Genomic DNA, 13,303 nt, shown 5'->3' with positions numbered 1-13,303 from the left:
TTGAGAATTTTACAGACAAATGACAGGAAATGGGAAATCCCCCTTTTTTCATTCAAAAGAGCAATGATTTTAAAGGATGCTCTAGTCTGTACCCCCCAAGGAAAATGCTAAAAAAATCGAATCTCTCAGTCCGGAATGCCTGGGGTCTCTCAGATGTGATCAGACCCTTCCCAGGTGGGAATTGCTGTGTCTGTCACTTAACATCACCCTAACAGACGAGGGTTGTTGCGCCTCTGGTGGATATCATGATCTTCAAGCTTCCATTGTATATCGACGAGCTGGGACTCATGTGCCTCTGTCTCTACCCCAGTAGCTCTTGTTTCAAGATCTGTCAGGAGCTACCCAATTGTATTACATACTTTCGACAATTTTCTGACTATCCCTTGGACTTTCCTCATTGTGGTTTGGGCCTTGCAGCTGTTTTGGCGCGTTTCTTCACAGTGCATTAATATGGACTGGTAGATAGCGCCCGGAGTGTGGGGGCCAGAGCCAATTGTAGCATGTGAGGACCCAGAGGGAGAGCCGATTAAATGTTCTGTAAGTGAGTAGTCCCAAACTCGGTATTTACCCTCTGATGTTTGCCGGCCTGCCTCCTTAACCCTCTTGGGCGCAGTCATGGCACCTGCCCCTTTGCCATCATCTGGGTCGCTATTGTTCTCTCTAGATACAGCGGAGGAACCAGACCCTTCCACAGACCATTCAGCCCCATCGGAAAGTCAAAAGAAGCAATCGCTTGGCTCCTTTTCCAGGTCATAATTTCCAATCGCTGCTCCCCACGACTGGGTGGCTAGCTGCTGAATGTTGCTTGAGGCTTAATCTTTTTGGAAACATAAAAAAATCCATGGGTGTTACGTGGGAACACCTACTGCCATGCCCATGGTATGCTTCCCTAGTGCAGAGTAAGGAAATGCAGCGATTTGCACAGCCTTTTCTTGCTCCACATCTATGAGGCCATTCAAAGCCATGCACCACCAGAGCATCACAGAAAGTGACACGTTTACAGTGCAAGAGGCTCATAAATATGCCCCTAAGTGTACATCTTTGCACTGAGAAGGTTGGCGAGATATGTGCTTGATTCACTTGTTAGCTGTGAGAGGCTCCTAATTATATGTAGTGTGTGTGTGTGTGTGTTTGTGCGTCTGTGAGTTTGTGTGTGTGTGTGTGTGTTTGTGTGCTTTTGTATGTGTATGTGATGGAGCAAGGATTCGCACATAAAGCGACTTGCTCACATTCATGAACCTCGATAACCTGTAATAGTATTAACCAATCCCGTTTGTCATTAATATCACACTTTTTCAGTACACGCGGGTGTCCCAGAGACGCTTGCCTATGTGTCTATTAATCCTAATGATGCTTGCATACTACAGAATGGCTGCTTCGCAGAAATCCAGTCTGCGCATGCGTCGGTCATACCCATGTGATGTGACGCACTCGCAGTTCTGGAGGGAATACTCGCTCATGCGCATTACTGCTAAAATGGCTGCTTGATCTTTAAACACGCTCCCTGCTTGCCAATGCCGCTTTTGCTCCACTGTCTATTTCTGCATAACTCCTAAACGCTATAGTTATTATAAAAAGGGGGTGAAGTGTAGCTTGTCATGGTGTACAGTGTATTCCATTTTTCTGTGTTTCTAATTTGTTTTCGCTTACTTTACATGTATCGCATATCCATGGGCCTGGGAGTGGGGAGCCGCTCCATCTTTGAAACCTCTTGCAACCCTATCACGTGATGAGGGACAATTCAAACTGCGCAGAAGCAAAACCCCGCCAGCTGGCTGCCAAAGCTGAGATGCTCATGAGAACCTGACCCATGACCTAGCGAAAGGAGCCGAGCTGCACCTGAACTCGAAACAAAGTTGTTACTTTACTGTGTGTCCTATTGTACTTCTTGCTGTATATGGCATGGGAACTGGAATGTAAGGGGTGGGTACTGAAATATTAATATTAATTGTGGGAACACAGAATTTTAGGTGGTGACAATGACCTAACCACCTCTCCTGACCAATCCAAAGTTGGGGATTCTGTCATTTGCAGCATTTGTGGGTGGTCTAATGACCCGAAATTAGTATAACTAGCCTAGTTTTAGCTAGAGAAATTGTCCGACTTGTCCGAGTAGCAGACCTGTCACCGACCCTACGAACTCTATAGGTGATTGACACAGAGGGCTGCGGAGCACTCTGTCCGTATTTTCCACAAACTCCAAGGGGTGGAAATAGTCTTAAGTGCTGGTGAAGCACTTTGCTGGGAGATTTGATAACCCATTCGGGGTTACGGGCGGATTCCGTGCAGAGAGGGAGTAGCGCAGGCGTTGCATCCGAAGCTGCAGGTGTTGGTCGTGCCCTTTGATGAGCCCAGAACTGACCCAAATCCTGAGGGGTATCCTGTCCTGATTGTCCGTGAGCTGTACCTGCTCACCTACTTGCATCTTAAATCCTTGAGGGTCCTTATCCTCGTTTTTCCCAGAACTGACCCGTGGCCAGGGTTAGTCCTCATTCCTGTCCTAGGTAAATATAATTTGTGGGTGTCCGTCTTTTCTATCCACCTTCCTCCTACTCTTTTAATAAAGCCTCTATGCCCTGAAAATTCTCTCTGTCATCTCCAATGTCGTATATGCAGACTGTTTATTAGTTGTGTTCCATTTTTCCCCTACGTGTAGGACATTATTGAAACTGTTTTACTTAATTAGCATGATCTAAATTCACTTGTGTTTAAAGTCTAGGTTTGAATTAGCAGTTAGACCAAGATCAGTTGTATCACTCATAGGTTTTTAGAAAATCACTGACTAATGTGTTTTAAACTTGACTGCCTTAGTATAAGCCTGAAACTGAATAGCACGTTACCTGTTACCCTTACCCTGTAGAGTCCCACTCGCACTCAATGGTGCTTGCCTTCATTCATAGCTATATTATAGTTGTAATCTTGATTATTGATGTTTTGATCTGTATTAGCCTTATATTCCTGTCACTCTGAATGTATCTTCTATATAAAACTTTTAAAACCCTCCAGGTGTCTGTGGTCAATCTAAATGGTATAAAATATTATTGAATGAATAAAGTATTTTTCAGGATTATCTTATCTCATGTCCACTACTAGCTCCTGATTCATCAGGAGGATATGTGCCTGTGGTAAGTCAGGTACATAAGTAGTAGTGTTAAAGAAAACACATACAAATTACTGATGGTGGTGTGTAAACTCGCCCGACTCACAAAATAGTGTCGTAATCGCGTTATGGGCCCAAGTGCGTGAAATTTGGTAAAATTCAAGGGTCGGGCGACCTGCGCTCTCTATCAGTATTTTTTGGTAGCAGATAGATGGTTAGGACTAGTTAAGATAGATAGATAGGATAAGTTCTGACAAACTGTGAAAAAGTAAAAATGTGCTGCTAAAATTTATTGCTGCTAAAATAAGTTTTTTTAATGTTTTTTTAAAATTGTTATGAAATGTTTTGAAATTTTACTGTTTATAAAAAGTTGCTAGGTTATTGCATGTGACTAACAAACCGTACGTAAAATTGTTCTTTGTAGTGTGAAATCCCCGGGGAAACAGAATAGCGGGTGGTGAGTAGAATCCACTTGGCTGTGAGGTCACTTACAGAGAGGGAAATGAGTGCATGTTTAGGAAGAACTGGAAGCGCTAATTAAGATTTTCTAACTGAATTATTGAGTGAATGATAGCTACGAGTCCTTTGTGAAAACTCCCGTTGTGATATCACCTAGTAAGGGTCCCATGCAGAAGGAGTGGTAAGTTCTCGGCGCTTGAGAGTAAAGCAAAAGAGTCCGCTGATGAAAGTTTGACTTAGTATATATCCCGAAAAGAGGTGGATGAGTCAAAGGAGTAGCAGGTTCTCTAGAGCTAGCGTGAGAGGATAGGCAGTGAAGTCTATCCAAAGTGAATGAAAAGTAGACAGAAGTGGTTTACTTGTAGTGAAAGAAAAACTGTCTTTCTTTTTAAAACCCTCATGTACAGTGGCAAATGTTATACGTTGTTAACTAAATTGTGCACTTGCACTTTAAGAAAAATTCAAAGTTTCCGTTACCTTGTGAAGGAGGGAGTCAGTCGCATGGCTGCGCTGACGTCACTTCGTGCCGCGCTGGTATTGGTCAAAACAGTGGGTGTGTAGTGAAGCTAGGAATTGTGAAGGAGGGGTGAGTGCCGAAGCGTGAGACCGCGTCTCGCTAAAAGGCCGCGCACCCATTGGTCAAGAGTACTTGCAACCCGTGTGTTGGTTGGTTGCCGCAAACTGAAAGGATCGTTAGCATTGGAAGCATCTTAAGTAAACAAAATTAATCAATCCGAGCTAGAAGATAGTTTGGAGAGGTGTATGCAGTATCCTGAATTTTTACCTGATCCAAGGAATCTAGGTTTTCATAAAGAGTTGATGTACAGAGGTAGACCTCACAATATGTACGGAGGCAAGAGAAAATTGTCATTTGCCGAAAAGATTAAGAATTATTTCAAGAAAGACAAGCCCATTAGAACTAGAGAAGGTGTAATCATTCCTCCACCTAATACTCCCGCATCATTTATGATGTTCGACAAAGGGTATCATACCTGTGTATGGTTAGAGAATTGGGTGAAGTATACTGAGGATGACGGAGTCCTAGCATTTCCCCTTGATGGTACCTTTAATGGTAGAATCCTGTTTAACCTAAGGACCCGAATGAATGAACTGCACCCCAGACCTAGGTTAATGCAGTATGAAGCTTTAGAGGAATGGGAGATTGAGGCTCTAGAGCGAGACAGATCCCGAATGGATAAGGGAGTAAGCAAATGGTATCCTAAGTTGCAGCGAGAGACTAAGGAGAAAAAGATGAAACAATGGAGACAGAACATGATGGTTGAAGGACTGTTTCCAATGTTTGGGGTAACTGAACCAGGAGGAGGAAAAAGGTTAGAGAAAACCCGGCATTTAATGGCTATGGGAGACTCAGAGGATGAACACCTGGAAGATGTATTGATGAAAAATCCACCACCCTATGCTGAAGAGTCTGAGCCTCTAAGCTCGAAAAATCCATTTTATCGATATCCTAGATGTAGAAGGGCTAGTGAGACAGATGTAACTGGTACTAGTAGCAAAGCCAGTAATAGTGATGGATTCTGCAGACCTAGTACAGCGGTCCCAAATTACCGACCGTTTGGTGAGGACCAACCAAGTTTAGCAATCCCTACTGCCCCGAGTATATACCCTCCACTAGTGCCCCAAGTAATACATGACAAATCTATGGAAAGGGTTTTACAGGAGCGAGAGAAAGAAGCACTGATTAAACAGCGAAATGACTTAATTCAGACAATAGCTCAGATAAAGCCGAGTCCTGACGCATTGACTATTCCAGTCACTATAGGTCCTGTTGTTCCTCTTTATGGGGACCGACTGGTCAGTCCAAGAACTCCAGTTATTACACCAGTTGTAGCACCCCCTCGGAAAGAAACGCTCATAGTTGATGATCAGGAAAGTGAATGTGCATCTGTAATCTCCCTGATGGATCTACCCATAAGGGAACCTGGAACCAGTATACCGAGGTCAGGAAACCAGACGAAAATAAAGGAAGTCCTGATAGAAACCGCTACAGGTACCCGGAGTGCCACAGTGTTGACTCCGGATGAAATAGACCGATGGTCCCGAGAACTAGAGAAAGAATCCCCCCAGCCGAAACCATTAGACATTTATAAATTAAGAATAGAAATAGAGGAACTAATGGCTGGAAATGTGGTATTGGATAGACTGAACTCTCTTAATGAAGAAGAGCTGCTATTCATAAGCAAAAGCTTTACCCGAAACACTAGAGTATTTCATGAGAAACTAATGGATACTGCAGCCGATATGGGAATAGATGTTAGTAAATCCAAAGTCCTGCAGAAACCGTACAGAGCAGAATTTTCTGACAAAGATTTAGAGAACATGAATGTGTCTGGGAAGAAGATTCAGATAAGAGAATTACTGAACATACTGCAGAAATGGGGAGATCTAGATAAATGGAAAGCCAGATGGGCAAAAAAAAAGGAAGACAATAAGCCTAAGCAAAAAACCTCTGAATATGTCCTGCAAGAAATTACTAGAGCTGAAAAATTGTATCCCATGAGCGAAGTGCCAGGTGGGAAATATGTTCATGTCCCATGGTCTCGACAGGATATTGTATCCTTTACCAATGATTTCCCGAAACTAAGAGAGAAGCCCATAGAGTGGTATAGGCAGGTTGAGTGATTTATGAAGGTTCAGAAATGTCTCTTGAAAGACCTGGATGGGTTCTTTGACATTGTAGTTCCTGTCCATCTGTGGACAGAATGCAAAATTGCAATTGATTGGCCCAGTGACGAATATGCGAGAGACCCCAGAACCGGAGCTCCCTCGCCAGATGTAATGAGGTATTATGATCAAGTCATACAATTCCTGAAAGGGAAAGTGCCAGCAAAGGAAACTGATTGGACACGAATAGATATAACTACCCAAGAGCGTGATGAAACAGTGCACTCCTATTATGAAAGGTTGCTACAGGTATTCAAAACCTACAGTGAAATCGATAATATTGAAATGAAGGACATGACCCATTTCACTTACCGATTTGTGTCGGGGTTGAGACCTGAAATATCCCAATGGATCAGGGATAATAAAATCTGCTGGCAGGGTAAACCCATAGATGATGTCCTCAAGTACGCTAAGTACTGTGAAGATGAGAGGGAAAACAAAAGGAAAGCCCTCAAGGAAAAAGTGATGTGGGCACAAGTGAAATTGACAGAACAACAAGAGAAACAGTTAACTAAGGTAAATAACAATGCTCAAAACATTATTTCTGGGGGAGGAGGGAAGCCCCGAGTAAAGATGAGTAGAGAGGAGGCCAAAAAGAAATTCCCCTGTCACGGGTGCGGTCAGATAGGGCACTGGAGAGACGAGTGTTCACATTTGCAGGCTGGTAATGCCCCCATAAATGGTTTAAATCCACAGGTGCAGAAAGAGGGGCCACGAAAGAACCAGCAACAGGTAAAACAGCCTCCATTGCCACGGGCTCCTAAACCTAACTATAAGAATCAGGCTCAGCAAAATGAGGGGATCGAGGTCTGGGAAGGAGGGGTTGAAAGAAATGTAGCAACTTCGCAATTCCTGCTAAATGATACCTTCCTCTGTGATAAACCATTCTGACGGGGCCTGAGGGGGGAGGACGAGGAGTGCGTACTTGGCGCCTCCTTGCCGGTAGACCAGTCAGGGCCATACATTGAAGGAAAGGTTAAGGGAAATGACGTCACCTTTCTGTTGGACACTGGTGCTACCCGTTCTACTGTGAGAACAGTGGACGTTCCAAACCTACCCCTCTTGGCAGAAGCCATCCAAGTAGTGGGTGTGTCGAATCAGATAATAAGTACTCCTGTAACTGAACCCATGGAGGTTTCTATTGGGAACTTCAAAGAAATGCACAGATTTGTTGTCTGTGACTCAAGTCCAGTGAATTTACTGGGACGTGATTTGTTGTGCAAAATGAACTGTACCATCTTTTGCACACCAAAGGGCATCGAAATTCAGACCCCAGACGAAGATGGCCTGTACAAATTAATGTTACTAAGGCCTGACACAGAAATTAAGACACTGACAATACAGGAATTACCTGAAGAGCTCCAGCAGAGAGTGATACCCACGGTGTGGGATTTCACTGGGAGAGATGTAGGATTGATGGCAAACGTGGACCCAGTTAAAATAGCCATTAAGCCAAGTGCTATTTACCCAAAGACAAGACAGTATAAAATGAGTGCAGAAGTGAAAGCCGGAGTTGCCATTGAAGTGAAAAGATTGCTAGAAGCAAACATAATACAGGAAGTAATGAGCAGTCCTTGTAATTCACCCATAATTGGAATAAAAAAGCCTAGCGGAAAGTACAGGGTAGTGCAGGACCTGCGAAAGGTAAACCAGATTGTTGTACCTTGCTGTCCTATAGTACCAAACCCTGCAGTGATCTTGTACCAGATCCCATGGACTGCAGAATGGTTTACCGTTATTGACTTGTGTCATGCATTCTTTTCCATCCCATTGCATCCAGACAGCAAATTTCTTTTCTCATTTGAATTCGACAGTCATGTCTATGTCTGGAATCGTGTCCCTCAAGGGTACACAGAGAGTCCTTCGATTTTCAACCAGATTTTAAAAAGATGTCTTGAATCACTAATCCTACCTAGAGAATCAGTTTTGGTTCAGTACATAGACGACCTCCTGGTGGCGTCTAAAAGTCGGAACGACTGTGTCACTGATACCATCGCCCTATTGAATCACCTAGGCCAGGGAGGACATAAAGTGTCACCTGATAAATTGCAGTTCTGTAAGAAGTCAGTGAAATATCTGGGGCACCAGATAGAGAAAGGTATCCGGAAAGTCACAACAGAAAGAATCAGAATAATTAAAGACATGGATTTGCCCAGAACCCAGAAAGAAGTCCGGATGTTCCTAGGAGTTGTAGGGTACTGCAGACAGTGGATTGTGGGATTTGCTGTTCTAGCAAAACCACTAATAAATATGACAAAGAAAGGAGTCGAGGATCCAGTCAGTTGGGATGATGAAAGTATGACAGCTTGGATCAAATTGCGAAACTGTCTGTGCTCAGCTCCTGCATTAGGAATGCCCGACTACTCCAAGAACTTTGAATTGTTCTGTGATACCCGAGACAATTGTGCACTCTCAGTCCTAACACAAGAACATGGTCTGACCTGGCGTCCAGTGGCCTATTTTTCAACTACTCTAGATCCAGTGGCTGCTGGATTGCCTGGATGCCTGAAAGCAGTAGCTGCCACTTGCACTAGTTTAGAGCAAAGTGAAAATATCGTGATGGGACATCCTGTAACAGTATATGTTCCACATTCAGTTGTGATTCTACTGACCCGAACTAAAACCCAGTATCTCACACCTAGTCGGCTGACTAAGTATGAGAGAATTCTTATAGGTGCAGAAAATGTGAAAATTTCCCGATGTAATATTCTCAATCCTGCAACATTGTTACCCATCTCCCAAAATGCAGAAGTGGAGGGTGAAATCGAACATAACTGCATGGACCTAACTGAATTTAGCACCAAGCCACGCCCTGATATAAAAGAAACAGCCTTACCTGTAGAGGACATTGTGATGTTTGTGGATGGCTCTTGCTTGAGACATGAGGATGGAGGGTTGAGTGCTGCCTATGCTGTAGTCACGCTAGAAACGACCCTAGAGGCATCCTACTTAAGCAAAATAAAGTCTGCCCAGGTAGCTGAACTGATTGCATTAGCCAGAGCATGCAAACAAGGGAAAAATAAGAGAGTAACCGTATATACTGACAGCCAGTATGGTTACGGGGTTGTTATGACTTCGGCCAGTTATGGTTGCAAAGAGAATTCATGACTTCCTCAGGTACCCCTATCAGAAACGGAAAGGTGGTACAGAACCTACTGGAAGCAATCCAATTGCCCAAAGAATTGGCCGTGGTCAAGTGTGCTGCTCACAAATCTGGAAACAACGATGTGACAGCCGGAAATCGATATGCTGACCAAATTGCCCAATACTGTGCCCGATACAAAATGTCCCTAAAAATTAAATTATGGGGATACGGAAACAGCTGCCAACTTATGGTGTTTGAGAATGTATCTACTTGGGAGGAACTGAAAGAGTTGCAGCAAGCAGCCGAGGAGGAGGAAAAGGGGAGATGGGAGACCGATGAATGTTATCCTAGGTACAGGGATGGTGTTATGGTTAACAAGGATGGCATACCTGTATTACCGGACAGTTTGATTGCTCCTATGACCCGGATGATACATGGAGATACACACATAGGGAGAGATGCGATGTGCCGTACGTTCCAAGGAGTATTTTACAATTCGAGGTTCCGAAACATTGCAGAGACACTTTGCCAGAGGTGCTTGGTTTGTCAGCAATTTAACGCAGGGAAAAGGACAGTAGTGGAACAGAGTACAATTGGAAAGGCAGAGGGTCCCTTTGTCAGAATGCAGGCGGATTTCATTCAGTTGCCCATGTGCAAAGGATATAGGTATGTCCTAGTTATAGTCTGTCTATTCTCAAGGTGGGTGGAGGCGTACCCAGCAAAGAAAAATGATGCCATTACTGTAGCCAAGCTGTTGCTAAGGGAGCTAATACCTAGGTATGGTTTCCCAGAGACAATTGAAACAGACAGAGGTGGGCATTTTGCCAACGAAATCCTAGATGAACTATATAAAGCATTCAAAATTGAGTCAAAGCTGCACTGTGCATATCATCCCGAGGCTTCTGGAGTAGTCGAACAGGTGAATGGTACTCTGAAATCACGATTGGCAAAAATGTGTAACTCCACAAGATTGAACTGGATAGAAGCTTTACCCCTTGTCCTGATGGGATTAAGAAGCATTCCAAATCGAAAGAGAGGCCTGAGCCCCCATGAAGTACTAATGGGAAGAGTGATGCGACAGGCATGGGTACCTGGACACAAACTGCTTAGTATTTCTGATGATTTGGTACTAGAATACTGCAAGCAGCTGGGTGACCAAGTGAGTTCTATCTCTCACCAGATTGGGGAGACTGCTGTCGAATGGCCAACCACTCCAGCCCATAAACTGAAACCTGGAGATTGGGTTGTGCTGAAGAATTACACCCGGAAGAGTTGCCTTGCACCAAAGTGGGGAAAACCGAGACAAGTGATCCTTGTGACTACGACTGCCATAAAGTGCGCAGGAGTACCGAAGTGGATCCATGCCAGTCATTCGAAGCGGGTGACCGGAGAAGACACGACTGAAGCTGAAGGTGGCGCAGCTGAGGAAACTCCTAATGAGGGTCCGGAACTAGCTGATATCGAACTACTGAGCACCAGTCAAGACGTCGAATGGTTCCCAGCAGATGATGTAAATCCTGATCCTATAAGAACCAGAAAATATTCCTACTTAGATAGAGAGTGGGATAGTGAGGACAAGACAGGAATAGAAGGAGAAGATCAGGTTAACGAGAATCACATCAGACCTGATCAGGAAGTGGGTCAAGCAGGGACAGACCAAGTTATCGACACTCCTCCCGAGACTCCAGAAACTGAAAAGGGACAGATAGTTATTAAAGCTGAAGTTCATGCGGAAGAAAATCAAGGGTTTGAAGTGCATGAACAGGAACAGATAGAAGTAGACGAACGTGTTCAGGAAACAGAGTCTAAAACTGTTGTAAGTCAAAGTGAAATCCAAAGTATACCTGAACAAGGCCAGCTTAGAAACCAGGCAGAAGAAACTGAAGAAAGACCTGGGACTAGTCAGACAGGAAGGGAAAAAGACACCGACAAAGAAACTGTGCCACAGCTGAACGAGAATAAAAGAGCACGTGAGGAGGGCCAAGTTGAAGAAACAGCTAAAAGGCTCAAGAGGAAAAGCGTACCCAGATACATAAAGAGACTGAGACTAAGGTTGAAAACTGTAGAAGAGAAATTAGAAGACCGCAAAAGAATTGTCAGTGAAAAGAAAGAAGCTAGAGTCCAGTCAAATAGACGAAGCACCCGAGCGAAAAGACAAAACAAACTCTATCGGAGTCCTGAATGGACTTATTTGGTGTTAGAAGAAATTGATGATCCAGAAACCAGTGACAAAAGTGACGGAGACTCAATTGCTGATCGAAGTTCTGAAGAAGACCCAACTTGAAAGTACAACTGTGTAAGCCTCTTGTGTAAAGAAACAAAGAGGGGTTGAAAAGCCACTCGTAAGCCAAAATGTCTGATTCAAATGTAACTGGAAGACCTAGGGGAAACTGTTGTAAAACTTGCTGTAAAGTATGCTTATGTAGTATAGCTATAGTACTGATAATATGGATAGGACTAACAGTCATTATACCCTTTTTGATAAGTAAAGACACTAACCTGTATCCTACTAAACAAGTGACGCCTGACACAGAAGTTGCACAAACTGAAGAAACACCACAAAGTGTAGAAAGACGTGACAATGCAGTTAGCCTGAGACAAACAAAACCAGACTTAGAAGCATCAGATGAGGGAGGACAACATTTTCACAAAATGAAGAACAGAACTCACTTAAATGTCTTTGCAAATCTTTTAGTGCACTATGTAGAAGCCATGGAAATAGAAGATTGTTATGTCTGCATGAAGCTACCTACTTCTGTAGCTGAAGGTGTGACCTATCACCATTTACCCCTAAACTATGGAATTTCCTGTAGCATATTAGCAAGCTTATTTTACAGAAACACCTTACAGTACTACTATTCAAACACTGACGTAATCTTTTCTGAACTTCCTATTCGGGGAAACCTGAACCTTGTACATGTTAGAAGTGAGGTGACTCGTTACATGGGAGAATATTTCCTGACTATAGGTGACATAGATCTGAATGAAGCACGTAGAGATAACTTGACCTGTTCATTACATGAACAAGAAAAAATGTTTTTGAAAATGGCAGAAAAGAGAAGGGAGAGTTTCCAAAGAAAGGCCAATGATAGAGGACATAAAATTCCTAAATGGGCTGAAAACATGGAAAGCACCTTAAATGGCGAAGCTAATCCTGCACTGTTGCTGGATTTCGAACGTAAAGGGAAACTCTGTCTTCATAGAGAAAAGACTAGTTATTATAACAATGTATTCATCGGTTCCAGTGAATGCGAACATAATTACAAGGCAATTGGAGGTTGGGGTTTCAAAAATGGGTCAGAACCTGTGTTTGCCGGAATTTATTATATATGTGGAAACAAGGCTTATTTCAAATTACCGGATCACTGGTATGAAAGCTGCTACTTTGGCATTGTCTTCCCGAAAATATACCATGTGAACAACGCCGCTGGAAGCAATGAAAATACTAATGGTTTAGTACGTAGTAGACGAGAAAGTGTAGGAGAAATTGTAGGTGATATCTTTAGTGCACTGATACCTGGAGTGTGAGTGGTTCTGAATACTCATCGTATTTGCAAATTGTCTACAGTAGTGGATCGGTTATCAACTGACACTGCTGCTGGATTCCTGCTGGTCAATACTGAAATGGTTGCGATCAGATCAATGGTTTTACAGAATCGCCTTGCTCTTGATACCTTATTGGCAAAAGAGGGCGGAGTCTGCAGGATGTTGAAAGCGCAACATTGTTGCACTTACATTCCTGATAAAAGTGTAGAAATTCAGAAATATGTGAGAAACATAACTAGTTTGGAAAAAGAACTCAAACCACTGGAGGTTGATAGTGCCTGGAAGAGACTAACTGATGGTCTCTCTTCTGTAGGTAGTTGGTTTTCTAACCTAGGCAAAAGTTTGGTGATGAAAATGCTGATGCCAATAGCTGGAATAAGTTTGATTGTGTTTATACTAATAATCTGCTGCAAATGTCAAAAATGCAG

Source organism: Lissotriton vulgaris, chromosome 2_1 (assembly GCF_964263255.1).
Source record: "Lissotriton vulgaris chromosome 2_1, aLisVul1.2, whole genome shotgun sequence".
Classification (NCBI taxonomy): domain Eukaryota; kingdom Metazoa; phylum Chordata; class Amphibia; order Caudata; family Salamandridae; genus Lissotriton; species Lissotriton vulgaris.
Note: the sequence above shows the minus strand (reverse complement) of the source record.